Consider the following 14,737-nt stretch of genomic DNA (forward strand, 5'->3'; position numbering starts at 1 on the left):
CAGGATTCAATAAACACTACATGGCTTGCTAAAGCCATGTGCATGTCACATAGCCAGCTGATTTATATTCAGTAAGTGCCTCTACACAACATTGTGGCATGCTAATTACAGCATACACAGCTGAATTATATGCTAATAAACTGATCCAAGATGCTGGAGCTATTCAACAAGCTATAAAACATGTAGGTTTTGCCTTGTATTCTAAAGCTTATTGGAATACAGCCGCTGAAGCTGCACTAGAGGGAAAGAATGTTAGGGGCTGCTGCTCCTGTGCATGTGTATGTGCACAAGGCCCAAGTCCGTGCTGCTGCTGCTGGTGGTGATAGACCTTGGGCAAGAAGGAGAAGGGTGTTTTGAGCTTATTTTACTTTTCATAGCCTGCATAAGGTGGAAATAGTAGCGTGCTACAGGGTGGATAGAGATACACCCCAGGAACTCTGCAACCTCTGTCATCCTCAACTGACAGCAAGGCCAAACTGAGGGGGAACCAATACTGTGGAGACCAAGGTATGTGTAGAACTTAGGATTTTAGCTACAGGAACCTTCCAGAGACCAATGGGGACATGCTGTGGGTGTCAAAGCGATCAGCATGCAGGATCCTACATCAATTCCTGCCAGTGACTATATATTTTTTCCCATACCACTGAGGACAAAGCTACAACTATGCAGGATTTTTACCTTGTAGCATACTTCCCTGAAGTCTTGGGTGCCATAGACTGCATGCGCATTAGATCAAAGCACTAACTGGGGGAACAGGTAAGGGTCTACATAAACAGAAAGAAGTTCCACTCCATTAACTGCCAGGTCATATGTAATGCTAAGAGAATCATCCTGAATTTGTATGCTGGCAACCCTAGCAGTTACCATGACCCCCCATATATGGCACAACTCACAACTCTACCAGAGGTTTTCCATGGGTGATATCCCACAAGGCCATTTACTGGAGGGTGCAGGGTATGCATTCAAACCATGGCTATTGACACCCATCAGAAATGCACATATACCCACAGAGGAACACTATAATGAGGCACATGTTCAAACAAGAAATATCATAGAGCATGTGTTTGGGCTGCTGAAGTCATGGTTTTGGTACCTAGATACATCAGGGGAGGCCCTGCAGTACAATTCCAGTACTTGTGCTGAAATTATCACTATTTGTACTGTCCTATACAATATTATCCTCAGAAAACAGTTGCAACAAGAATACCAATGGGAAGGACCACGCATTCCCCCATCACTGACAAGGTCACCACTGCTACATAGCCGGTGAGGAGTCAGAGGGGAAGCCTCCAGCTGCTGTGGGTGTAGGCAGACATAGGCATGCATAATATGCCCTCGCTCTAGCCATGAGGCAATGAATATTACACATGCTGACCACCTAACGGGTACAACTTTCATCCTATGCACATACATACAGTAAAATTGATGTCACACAATGCTTACAACCTTTATTTACCCAAGTAATGGCTATGTACTGCTAGCATCAGAACAAGTCAGCCCTGAATTATAACAGTTGTAACTGCTGGACTATCAAGGTGAGTGTTGAACCTGGAACAGGTAAATAAATGTGTAAGAACATGAATGAATGGCAGTTATTTGCATACTGTTACTTGAAAATGCACCTAAGTAGAATGTGTGCGAATTGTCCAGCAATGGCTTTAAAATATGACAAGACTGACCTATGTAGATAGATTTATGCCATTTATCAGCTAATATGCCTCATGCTTTTAAAATATCCAGAATAGGAAAAGCCGTCCAAAGTCTAATTATCCCTGCATTCCCACAAGTGGAACAATATGCCTCACTGATGTATTGACAATTTCAAGGTAGTATTCACACTACTAAAAGGCTGTAAGAAATCTATAAAATTTCAAAATAACATCACCAATACATATACTAAGCACTCAGCTATGCATCCTGTGCATCAGACAAAATACATATGTATCCCCAAATCCAAAAGATGAAACAAGGTAATGGCACAGTTATCATCTTTTGCACAGAGTGGCCAAGGCTAAAACAAGAATAGTGAGTGTGTGTGAGCAAGAAAAACAGGCAGGCAGGCAGGCAGAAATGTAGCTAATTATGAAAAGGCCACTGAGAGAGAATGACCTGCAAGCATCATGAATGTCATATGTAGCTGGTATGTGTGGATGTTTGTATGGGCACAGAATGTGAAATTGTGTGTGAGTGACTGCACAAACACAGCCAAGCTGTGTGCTAGCACTACACCTTGCCATGTCGGACAGGTGTGATCCTTACATGGTAGAGGTATCAGTTCATTGTCATTGTCCCCTACTGTGAGAACTGGCTCTGCCAGGAGGTCCACTGGCATATCCAAGCCCATGGTGAGATGTGCTGATGCTACCTGAATGTTTGAAATGTTTGCTGGATGAAGTCTCCTCATAACTATGGCCAGATCCATGACCCCATGGCCTACCATGTCTGGGTGTGGACACCTCAACCACTGATGGATCAGTGAAAGTAGTGCCACTATGGGAGTGGGAGTGGGATTGGACATGGCTATGTTGGCTAACAGCAGATGATATTGTGGACCTACAGCCATGTGAATGCTGTCCCCCTCTCAGTAGATGTTCCATCAAAGACACTGCCCATTCCATTGTGCCATCCATCCGATCCATTGAATCAGCCACATGGTGGAGGCAGTCACGCATGTCAGCTTATGTCACATCCAGAACCCTACGCATGTCCTTGGAGGCCCTAGTGGGACATGTCTGTTCCGCCTTGATGGCCCTAAACATATGTTGAGTGGCATGTAATGACATGCCAGCATCAGATGGAGGGTGGACAACAGGCATCCCTACCAACCCTCCTGCAGGACACCTCACCCAAACTTTGGCTACAGACAGAGTCAACCAGCACTGAAACTGCAGTAACCATACTACCCCGATCAACTGTGTCACCCTCAACCTGCCCACTCTCTGAGGGCTAAGTGGAATGGGTATGCATAGGAATAATGACTTTGCCTGAAGGAAATCCAGGGGATGTGTGAGTCACAACCTCAATGTAAGATTCAACCTCTGCACCCCTGTCTGTGCCACAGTTTGCCTACCATCATCATCAAATCCTACAGATACTCTGATATCAGGTGGTAGGAATCCTACACTTTCTGTCAAGATCACCTGTGATAATAAGCAACAAACAAAGGAATGAAATTACTACTCCACTAAATATTATCCCAACATATATGAACAAGAAGTAACACTGTTTATGCAGCTGCAGATGGTACAGCAATACAGACACTCATTACACCCTTCTTACACACACAGATAATTATATATCAAAATAATGCTTAGTAATAAGCAAATAAATATTTGCTTACCATGGGCAGATGTCTCCACACTTTGCAGGGAGGATGGTCCTGGAAGAAATGAAACAAGGAAAGGATGGAAAATAAGCTTTACAATGAGAATAACACAGGAGTACAGTGAATACACAATCACCTATATGTCCTGTAAGAAATATCTGTAACTGAAACTTGGCTGAGACGTCCACCCACACCCATGTGTACTGAACAACTCTGTTGTATAACATATCAATAGGTGCAGACAGAAAAAATATATCACAAAAAGTAGCAGTCAAATTATATATTTTATTCTACAAGTAAATATAAATGCTGTCATATGGAAGCTTACCTGGAAGCTGCTTCTGGGGTACACTTGTCCTCCCAGCCACATCAGCACCGACATCAAGCACATGGTGTACAATCTCCTCTGAGCTGCCTGGATCTCTGACAGTGGACAGGAACTCCTAATTTGGTGTCAGTTGGTGCTTGGTAGTAGGAGCACCCCCTGTAGCCAGCTGTTCTTGGGCAAATGCAGCTGCTCTCTCCCAAAATGGTGAAATCATATCAGTGGCTTGATGCCGCAACTGATCGTAATTGCGACTGTGACCAGCAACTGTGTTTACATAGCTGACTAACTGGTTCCAAATCTCCTTTCTAGTAGCCATATTCTCATGGTCCCTCCTCAAGCAGAAAGACTCCATGGAGCCTCTCAAGCAGAAAGGCTCCATGGCACCTCAGAGCCTGTATCATGACTTCTTTCTCAGCATCACTTAAAGGATTTTTTTGTGGATTTGTAGACTTGGGTGCCATAATCCTATGTGACATAAAACAGGGTAGGATAAAACAGATAAATGTCACATAAGTAATTCATTTCTTACAAAAAATAACCAGTATGTTTTCCCTTTGTCAACATTAAGCACTAGAAAAACACTTTTCATTTAGTACAACTGAATATATATTAACTGGTTGTCCCCCCTCCCCCCAACGAAGGTAATGTTTACATGTTTTCCATAGAAATATCAGCATGTCTGCACATTTTCAACAGGAAAACACTTTAAATACACATCTTTTTTGACAACAGGGAATTATAAACACACAGGGAATTATAGACATACAGGCCTGACTAGTCTTATCTGTAAGGCAGTGGGAAGAATCATCATTGACCTTATCAACAAGAACATAGGTAATCTCCTGGCTGTGTACCAAACTCATTTTTCATTCATTAAGGCTAGATCATGTCTGTTAAATATGATTGACTTTTTTAGAAAGTCACCAAGGCCATGGATGAGGGAAAGACTGTGCATCCCACCTACCTTAACCTGGCCAAGGCATTTTACACAATTACACACTCAGGTACTACAGAGAAAATGTCTCAAATGGATATAATCCCCTACATCACCTAGTGGTTAACCAAATGGCTCACTGACAGGACATATACTGTCAAAGTGTGTTAATTCACTCTAGCAAGAGGCCAGCAACTAGAGCAGTACCACAGGGTTCTGTAATAGGCCCTTTCCTGTTCAGTATTTATTTCCCAGAAGTCAAGGTAAACTTAGACAGCCTTTGTCTGACCAACTTTGCGGATGACTGCAAATTGTGGACAATCCTTGAATCCACTAATGCTATTGATATACTGCATAAAATAATAAGCACACAAGTAATTGTTTCCAGAGGCACAGAGACACACTAAATGGCCATTAAAGCATCAATAAAGCATAATTATTCCCTTTTGAAAAGCAAATACTCAAGCTAATTACAATATAGACAGGACACTTCTATGAGAAGATGCAGTGCTACCTGATCTGGGTACTCAAGTAGATAGTAATTAAATGTTTGGCCACCATGTGTCCACAGTGGGGTCAAATCCCTTTTATGTGGAACAACTCATAAAGATGATCATGCCATCCCAATTAAAGACATTATAATTCCATTGAACTCGACCCTCATCACATCAATAATTGAGTACAATTCACCCTTTTGCATGTACCTCACCAGACATCTGCAAAAGTGGGAGCAACCTCACAGTTTCCACATAAGGAAGATAGAGGGTGTAAAAAAAGCAAGTCCTACACAGAAAGACTGAAAGTCCTATCACTGTATTCTGTCCCCTGCAGACTGCTAAGGGACGATCTGTGTCTGGTCTACAGGGAAGTTTCCAATTCAGCCCTGATGGAAATGTTACACATTGGTAAAGCGAACTGCACAAAGGTCATTCATTCTAAGGATGTTAACCTAGCCTCTGACATAATAAATAATGCTGCAGAGTTAGATATATCTCTTAGACACTACCACTTCTTTGGAACAAGCTTCCCATTCACGTACAGCAAAGGTCTTCTCTGACCCTTTTCAAAACTAGATCAATGGATTGTTTTATACTCCTGGTGTTGTGCCCATGTCCCTCATGCACAGAGGCAGTTGGTCTTAGATAACATAGCATAAGATCATATTTGTGTGAATGTCATTCAATGAGCTACTGAAAATTGTGTTTCTCATGTTACATTTGGCTAGGCTTTTATAGGATCTTGAAACATTAGCCTAGTACTCTCCTATGAACATTTGAACCTATGAAGTCCAGTTGTATCCTAGGTACAGCTGTAGTATGACTGTACTGCATCACAGACATACCCGTATACATCACATCTGTATTACCACTTGAAATTTTGCATGAACACATATGCATGCATGTTAGGATTTCATGGCAGTATAACATTTTCAGTGGCAATATCAGGGGAACAGAGATCATGTGGCACATGTTGTGAGGTTTGACATGTGCTTATCGAGTGTGCTCCATGCATTGTTTGATAAGAGAACAATATCACAATGACAGCTTCCTTGTTCACTGATGTTAGACTTTGCATTGCTGTAATTTCTGTGTACATGGCCATAATTGATGCATTGCCATCAGTCTGACTTACTGCTGTACCATTCATAATAATGGATCACTTCTTAATTCACACATTAGTTGCAAATGCTTAAGACACTATCCATTGACATTATATCTGCACATATAATGTCAATATCCACTGACATTACATGTGGCAGATGTATGCAGTACCCAACTGTGTGTAGGGAATGCACTCATAATAGTGTTGTTATCCATATGGCCAATACCTATGTCAGCCATGGATGCTTTAGTCAAGTGTATCACATTTGGCATAATGAGCTCCCATACATCTTGTTGGCCATACTGAACTATTCTTTAGGATGCATACCCATTAGGATGTGGCACTGCAGACTTCCATTCAAGGTGTTCGACAAGATGCATTTGTGACACATCTTTCTGTGTTGCACCCAATAAATACACAACTCATTGGCAACATTGATGGTATAGGTTTGATTCTTGGAGATGTAGCTTGTGACTTATGTGTCATGCAAACCTCTCAACTGGCTAGGATTGCCCCTTATTTGAACAGGTTTCACACTGTTCCTCTTAACCCCTCCAAAAATAGGTTATTTTTTTGGGAAGGGGTGGTGAATTTCCCTTATAGAATATTGAGAATCATTACAGATGTACATGTCTGTTCCTCCAGAAAATGTGTAATAACTTAAATTCACATATTCTGTCACTGTCATGGATTAATGGCGTTAACACTTTAAAATTGTCGCTGATTGTGCCTGCTTTTGTCTACAGTTGTCCATGAGTTTGGTTTTACATGTCCATGATTGGTTGAGAGGTGTTCTGACATTTCAGACATATCCAAGCAAGTCATTATGCAGATCTTCACAATATGCACATACCCCCTATTGTATATACCACCCTTGCTAAATGTCCTCTCCAGTAAACATGTCAGTGATGTTGATATCACAACCAGTCATCTCCATTAACATGTACCCTTGTGTGACCATCACTGTCCTGTGTGTTGATATAAATATACTCACACAGGAGGTATAAACAGCAGTACATACTGTGCTATCTCCATATGTGCTTAATGCTTTGATACTGACTTGTACTGGAAGTGTGCATACCTTGCCATATCCTGTCTTGGCTAATGTAACATGTCCTCTTCCTCTTTCTTCATTCTTATCATGTCTCTGCCCATTTTCATCAGCACACTTTATTTGCCTAGTGTATGTTTCAGTGGATTTGCAGTGCTGTTGACCCCCCCCATTATTTCATTCTGCAAATAATTGTTGTAGTATTGTACAGAGTACACTTTTGTATAATGTATTAATACTGCAGTTATTGTAGTATTTTCACCCATGATAGTCATTGTGGTTGTCTGCTCAATCTCATTGAGCAGGTTTGACTGTTTGCAAACGTTTGTGCATCTTCTTTCTGTGTCCATGCTGCTCTGCGCAGTTCCCTGACCAACAACACTGCCGCTGACCATGAAGCATTGCTTGTATTTGTGTAGGTGTGAGGAGCAGCTGCTCATCCCGCTAAGAAGTAAACTCTGTGTAGGCTTCTTGAACATGGACTTTATTGAATGCCTGGCCTTGTCTTTTATCCAGAACTTGGGGACTGTGTGATGATACTACCTTGTACTTTTCTGCTCTGCTCCATCTAATTGAATTTTTTAGTTTTTTTCTGAGACCGTAGTTATTCTGTAATTCTATTTCCACAAATAAAAGTACTTGTAAAAGCTATCTGTTTTTATTTTAAACCCTGCTGGGCCAAAGTCTTGTAATTTAATTCACAGTTGTGGCAGAACTGTGTACTACCACTTCCAGATTTGTGCCTTAATCATTTATTACTGCATTTTTCCATTAACAGTGTTACTAGTAAATTTCTGCATTGTCTGGTACCTTAAACTGTAGTAGAAGTTCAATAGTGACAGAATTGTCTCTGCTCCAGTCTGTGCTTCAGTGCCTTTATATTCTGCTTATCATTTACCTGCTTGCATTCTGTGTCTGCCCCATCCCACACTAACACATTAAGCTATTGTTTCTGAAAGAGCTCCAGTATTGCCTTTATTTGACTGGATAGCTTTCTAGTTAGCTCCTATTTCCAGCACAGAGCTACTCTCACACATTGTCTTTTATCAAAGACTTGCAGACATTTGGGGATGTGAGTAACCAGCTTTTTCTAAAAGGAAAGAAAATTAAATTATCAAATTATTTCAATTCCGCGTAAATATGTAAGTGCATGTGTGACCAATGCGATGATCCTAATTTGTACTTTTCTGCTCTGTTCTATCTGATTGCATTTTTTGTTCTGTGACCTTAGTTATTCTGCACTTCTATTTCTACAAGTAGAATTACTTGTAAAAGCTGTTTGTGTTTTAAACTCTGCTGGGCTAAAGTCTTATAGTTTAATTCACAGTTGTGGCATAACTAAATACTTCTGCCAAATGTGTGCCTTAATCATTTGTTGCTGCATGTTTTCCAGAAAGAGTGTTACTGGTAAATTTCTGCATTGTCTGGTACCTTAAACTGTAGTAGAGTCTCAATAGTGACAGAATTGTCTCTGCTCCAGTCTGTGCTTCAGTGCCTTTATATTCTGCTTATCATTTACCTGCTTGCATTCTGTGTCTGCCCCATCCCACACTAACACATTAAGCTATTGTTTCTGAAAGGGCTCCAATACTGCCTTTATTTGATTACTAGCCTCTGTAGCTAGCCTGTTTATTCCTTACCGCTGTAATTTTATAAGGCAGACTCTGGTCTCCACCCCTTATGATTATTTGATTTCCAAAGTGCCTCCCTCCCTTCTTTTTATTGTTATTGACTGTTGTATAAGTTATTTATGCACTCTTCCAACCCATTGTTTTCCATAAACCCATGATACTGAGTGCCAACCCAGCAAACCAGCAGTGTTTGTGAGTAAACCTCCTTTACTAAGGACTGTCTGCTGCTCATTTTCCTGGAGGTCAACTAAGCTTGTAGTCATAGCCTGCATTCCAGACATGTTTTACTTGTATCCAGTGCCATCCAGACAAAGTTAAGTACCTTTGATTGTCAAATCACACAAGTTATTTCCAGTGATTGCTTTTCTTTCCTGTGTTTATGTGTGTATTTCACTGTTTTTTTTTTTTTTTTGCAAAAAACAAAAATTGCTCTTCCTCTCACCATTATTGCCTTGAAATTACCTTCAGCAAGGGATTTCCAGCTAGTTGTTTAAGTGGTTTGTGTTAACATCACACTTGTGGGTCTCTTCTACTGTATTTTTACATTAAGAAGACTGATTGTATTCAGGCAGGAGGTGTTTGCCTGCTCTATCTGAGCCAAGAAATGCACAAAATTACTCGTAGTGTAGTCATTTTATTGGACAGAGGGCACATTATTTAGTTTTCTGTTTTAATGTGCTGCTATAAATTTTGCATGTGTGCATGGATTAGCAGTGCTTTATATAGTAGCAAACAAACTGAAAGCAAATTTTCTCTGTAGAATGATCCATAAAACTTTAACCTGTAAAGCAGCAATATAGTGGACATTTCTTTTGTGCCAACAGGCTTAGAGCAGCTAGTTGGGCCTGGAGTGGCAAAACCTATAGACTTAGTAGAATTCAGTAAACATTAAAGTTAGTTAAATTTAGTACAGTTTAGGTTAATCTGCCCCAATAATGCACCCTTATTAGCCTGCACTAAGCACCCTTTATAGCCTTATAACCCCAATACAAATCCCTTTGTAGTTGACAAATCAAAGGAGCGGCTGTTATGGATATGCAATATTCTAACTTCTCTGTTGCCATCTTAGTGGATATGGGCATCTTGAGACAATGTAGCAATTATCCCATGTTTACAGGCAGCCACTTAATCATTAAACAATCAGACACAGTATGTGAGAGGCATAATTACACAGTGACACTGGAGGCTAAACCCTCACATACAAGTCCACATCAGGTTGTCAAAACCACACACACAGCACCAGCCTCACAAAGCACACATCACACACATAGACTAACATATGCTGAGGCAATTAAAAGCAATCTTCCTAAGCATAAAAAACCACCTAGACCACCTGCTGTCAAAGCTAAGCTTCAGCAAGCCCAAAGGCACTCAGAAAAAAAAAAAAAACACCTAACACCACACATACAGTCCCTCTCAGTGGAGCCCCAAACACTAAGCCCAGAAGGCAAGCAAACACACTTCCCAGGACTCACATCATAGTGGAATCCATTTTAAGATATACCAATGCCCTTCAAACCAGGCTGAACAAGGGGACGATAACTGTTAGTTGCTTATCTGGAGCCATGACCTACCAAATCATGCATGCACTAAAGTAATTACGCCACAGTTACCAATATGATTTCACCATAGTCCATGTAGGTGTAAATGACCTGAGATGTACCTCCCTGGACTATGTGAAGAAAGACATTATGGAGCTTTCAGACTATGTGTCTCAGGCTAGTATGATCCTAACACTGAGCAGCATATTACCTTCACTGAGGATGATGTCATAATATGAGCAGAAAATGATTGATTTCAACAACTGGCTGTCTTTCTGGTGTCATTCTAAGTGGACCCAATATTTGTCAACTTGGGGGGTCATGGTCAACAGACCATGTTGTTTTGCTAAGGATGGTCTGTGTCTTTCCCGTCTAGGGTTTTGAATACTGCCTAAGGTATTGTCTGTCCCAAAAGTGCCATTTTAGGCAATGCTACATTGACAAACCTACCAGCACAGCAAAATCAACTCAACAGAACCTGAAGGTGTTACTCCTCAATGCCAGGAGCCTAAATAAAAACTACACTCCTTCCAAACCCTCCTCACACTTGAGAATATAGATATCTGTGCAGTTACCAAGACATGATTTAAAGTGGCAGAGAGTAACCCAGCAGTGCAAGATTTCAGAGCCTTCCACACTTTTAGACCAGTAGCTCTGTAAAGACAAGGACTAAAGGTAGCGGTATCTCAGTATACATCAGTAACTAGCATACCTCTAGGGTGGTCAAACAGGATGACGTGCTGGAGTTCCTTCATGTGCAGATCACCATAGACAAAATACTGTATAATATCCTAGCCAGTTCTAGTTCACCATCCATGTTCCAAGAAGCTCACAATGCATACTTGGACCTACTAGAGACGCTTACCATCTAACCTAACACTTTACTCATGGGAGACGTTAATTACCTATCTATAGACTGGGAGTCTTACATGGTCTCAAATCTACACATATAGAGATTCCTGAATTTTGTAAATACAAACACCCTTGACCAAATGCTGAATATGCCCACTAGGAGCTCCAATACACTGGACCTCACACTTGCAAATATGGGAGAGTGTTGTAACCTCCTCAATGTCTTGTCCTCCCTGGTAAGGCCTGACCATAACGCTGTCTCCTTCAAAATCAAAATCAATTCTGTAATCCCATTAAAACCAGTAACAGTTAGGAACTACTCCAAGGCAAATTACCTGTTATTAAGTGATGGTTTGTCTAAATTCAATGCCAAATCAAGAACACACTGGCCTATGTTGAATTGCCCTCAGAAACTCTGTGCAATCATGTCAATGGCTGCATAGAGATTGCTGTACTTATCAGAAGTAAGCCCAGAACTAGCTCCAGAAACAAACTGCCCTGGTGGCATCCCCCATATTAAGCAGGATATACAACAAAAGGAAAAAATATGACAAAATCAGGAAAGGTAATTTCCATGAAGATAAAAACACTCTCCATCAAAGTAAATAGGCAACTAAGAGGACTAATTAGGTCAAGCAAAGCCAGATTTGAGGTTAAGATATCTTCCCAGTTGAAAGATAACCACAAGACAGTCTACAGGTATGTCATAAACCTCAAGTGCAGAATACAGCAATCTGCTGAACTGGTGGTTAATGGTGCCACATTCACTGAGCCTGGGAATATAGCAAACCTGTTAGAGGACAAATTCAGTTCCAAGTTTTCCCCCCTCTCACTCCCAATTATCCCCCCAATAATACCCTCAAACACAACCTCTCCATCTATAACTAGGGATCTTGCACTGGCTGCAATCACTAAACCTAAGAACACGGCCTCAATGGGCCATGATAACATCCCAGGATGCCTCCTGAATAGTCTGAGATATGACCTATAGGACCCCTGGAGTTATTATCTAACTACAGTCTTAAAACAGGCTTTGTGCCTTGAGAATGGAGGACTGCAACAGTCATCTCCTTTCAAAAAGGAGGACCTTCAACAGATCCTGGAAACTACAGCCCCGTTAGTTTGACTAGTCTTATTTGCAAAGACATGGAAAGAATTATCATGGAAATTATCAATAAGGACATAGGAAACCTCCAGACACTGGATCCATCCCAATTTGGCTTTGTCAAAGGAAGGTCATGCTTACTGAACCTGGTGAATGTCTTTGAAAAGGTCACTAAGGCAATGGATGAGGGGGAAACTGTGCATACTGCCTACCTAGATCTAGCTAAGGTATTTGATACAATACCTCACTTGGCTATTGTCAACAAACTTACAGAACTAGATATAAACCCCTTTATAAAATACCAGATACCTAGCTGGCTCACTGATTGGACCCAGGAGGTTAGAATCAGTGAGGCCACCTCCACAAAGGGGCCAGTCACCAGTGAAATACCCCAGGGCTCTATGCTATATATACTCCTCTTTGGCATCTACTTCTTGGATGTCAAAGCCAATGTCAAAGGCCTCTGATTAACCAGGTTTGCAGATGATTGGAAACTGGGAGCAGTCACTGAATCCCTCCAAGTTAGGAACACCCTTCAGGAAGATTTAATGCAGACAAACACTTGATGCCAAAGCCATGGCTTAAAACTCAATACCAAGAAATGCATTACAGTACCTTTTGGAAAGTCTGCCACCACAGGTAACTATGTCACAATAAAACACCCTTAAAAGTTGATTTACTAGTTAGGAATCCAGGAAACCATGTAGATAGTAACCTAGCCTTTGACCAGCATGTGTCCAAGGTAGTTAGAAAATCCTTCTATGTTGCTCAGCTTACAAACTAGGGCATGACATCTAGGTCCAGAGAGCTATTATATCCACTAGTAGGGTCATCCTGTGGGGCTTTAACATAAGCAGCAATAAAGAATTAGTGTACCTTGTAAAATAATTCCTTTGCATGGTGATGGATCTGTTGTGCATATTTTCAGACTTACTCTGTACTTGCTCGTCTAGGTTGGTTCTACCACCAAGGATGCTTACGGGGATCCTGTCAACTGTTTGAACCACTTGATTATTTTTTTATTTTGATCATCCTTGAGTGGTTGTCTCATACGTAGGCATTCGACAATGCAGGAATAAACATCTTCTTGAGCCAGTGGTCCAAATAACCAAATTGGGGCCTATAAGAAGGCCCAGGTTTCCTTGCTTGACACCTTGACACTGAGCTGTGTTCAACTGTTCCACCTGCCTACATATCATGGCCTAATCGTGAGCTTTGTGAGCTTAGATCTGCTGATTGACTGTTACAGCATAAATGGAGACATTTGGAGTGTTGCTTAAAGACAGTTTACTTTGGAATACCACTATTTGGTATACCAGGTTGTGGTCTCCTGGAAGATGTCTGAGCACTTGTCTAAGGCAATCTTGTCAGTGGCAGATTGTCTAGCAACATTCTTGCAGGTGGTGGGGGCTTGTGCACTCCAGCCTGTCTTTCCACCAAAAGCGCTTTTTCTATGAAGAGTATAACTTGTTTGCTTGTTACTTGCTTGTCAGGGTTGTCTGGTTTAGTTTTGAGGTTGGGGGTTCAGATTGTCTTCTAGGATTGTATGAGTTTTCAGTGCCTGATTATTAAAATTTTATCTCTCTGATTTTCAGTATACACACTACTATCTGTAGATGGAATCCTTGCCTACCAGATTTGTTTGGACCTGCCTGGATATCTTGGGTCCCCTCTACTAGATCATCCTAACCTCATTAAGGAAAGTACAGTTTTATAAGGTTCATATATATGTTCATATGTTAGTACTAGGCTAATTGCCCTTTTGGGCCATTTTAAGCCTAGCCAATTACCCCACATGAGAATCAAACCCTGCACCTTGTGTTTGCCAGGTAAACACCTTAACCATTATGCCATCCTCCCACCATAAATGTAGCTACCTACCATAAATGTAGATGTTCGAGTGTATACACTGCTGCAGTCATTACACTTGGGTTATCCTGCCGTCAGGCGGTTCCCCAGTCGGCCTGAGTTCCAAAGTCTTGGTCCGGCGTCGGTTGCTGTCACCTCCTCCCTGACGTCAGTGCGACAGGGATATATAAGATGCAGCCGACGCCATTTTCTTCAGTCTTTCTTGCCCCAGATGTCAGGTGCCTCTAAATAGGTAGGCAATTCCAATTGCTAATAAAACATACATAAGAAAAGCAAAAAACAACTTACAGCTACCAGCAAATACTCCCCATAGGTAGTAAAGCGTAGAAGACATAGGTACGTACCAGCCAGTAAGAGGGGAAGGAGGGAGGGTAACCTGGACTGCAGCAGTGTATACACTCGAACATCTACATTTATGGTAGGTACAAAACTGTACTATGTTCATCATGTTACACTGCTGCAGTCATTACACTTGGGTAGAATCCCAAAGCTGAGGTAG

The sequence above is a fragment of the Protopterus annectens genome, chromosome 2.part2 (assembly GCF_019279795.1).
Source record: "Protopterus annectens isolate FY-2018-M chromosome 2.part2, PAN1.0, whole genome shotgun sequence".
In the NCBI taxonomy this organism is placed as follows: Eukaryota; Metazoa; Chordata; order Ceratodontiformes; family Protopteridae; genus Protopterus; species Protopterus annectens.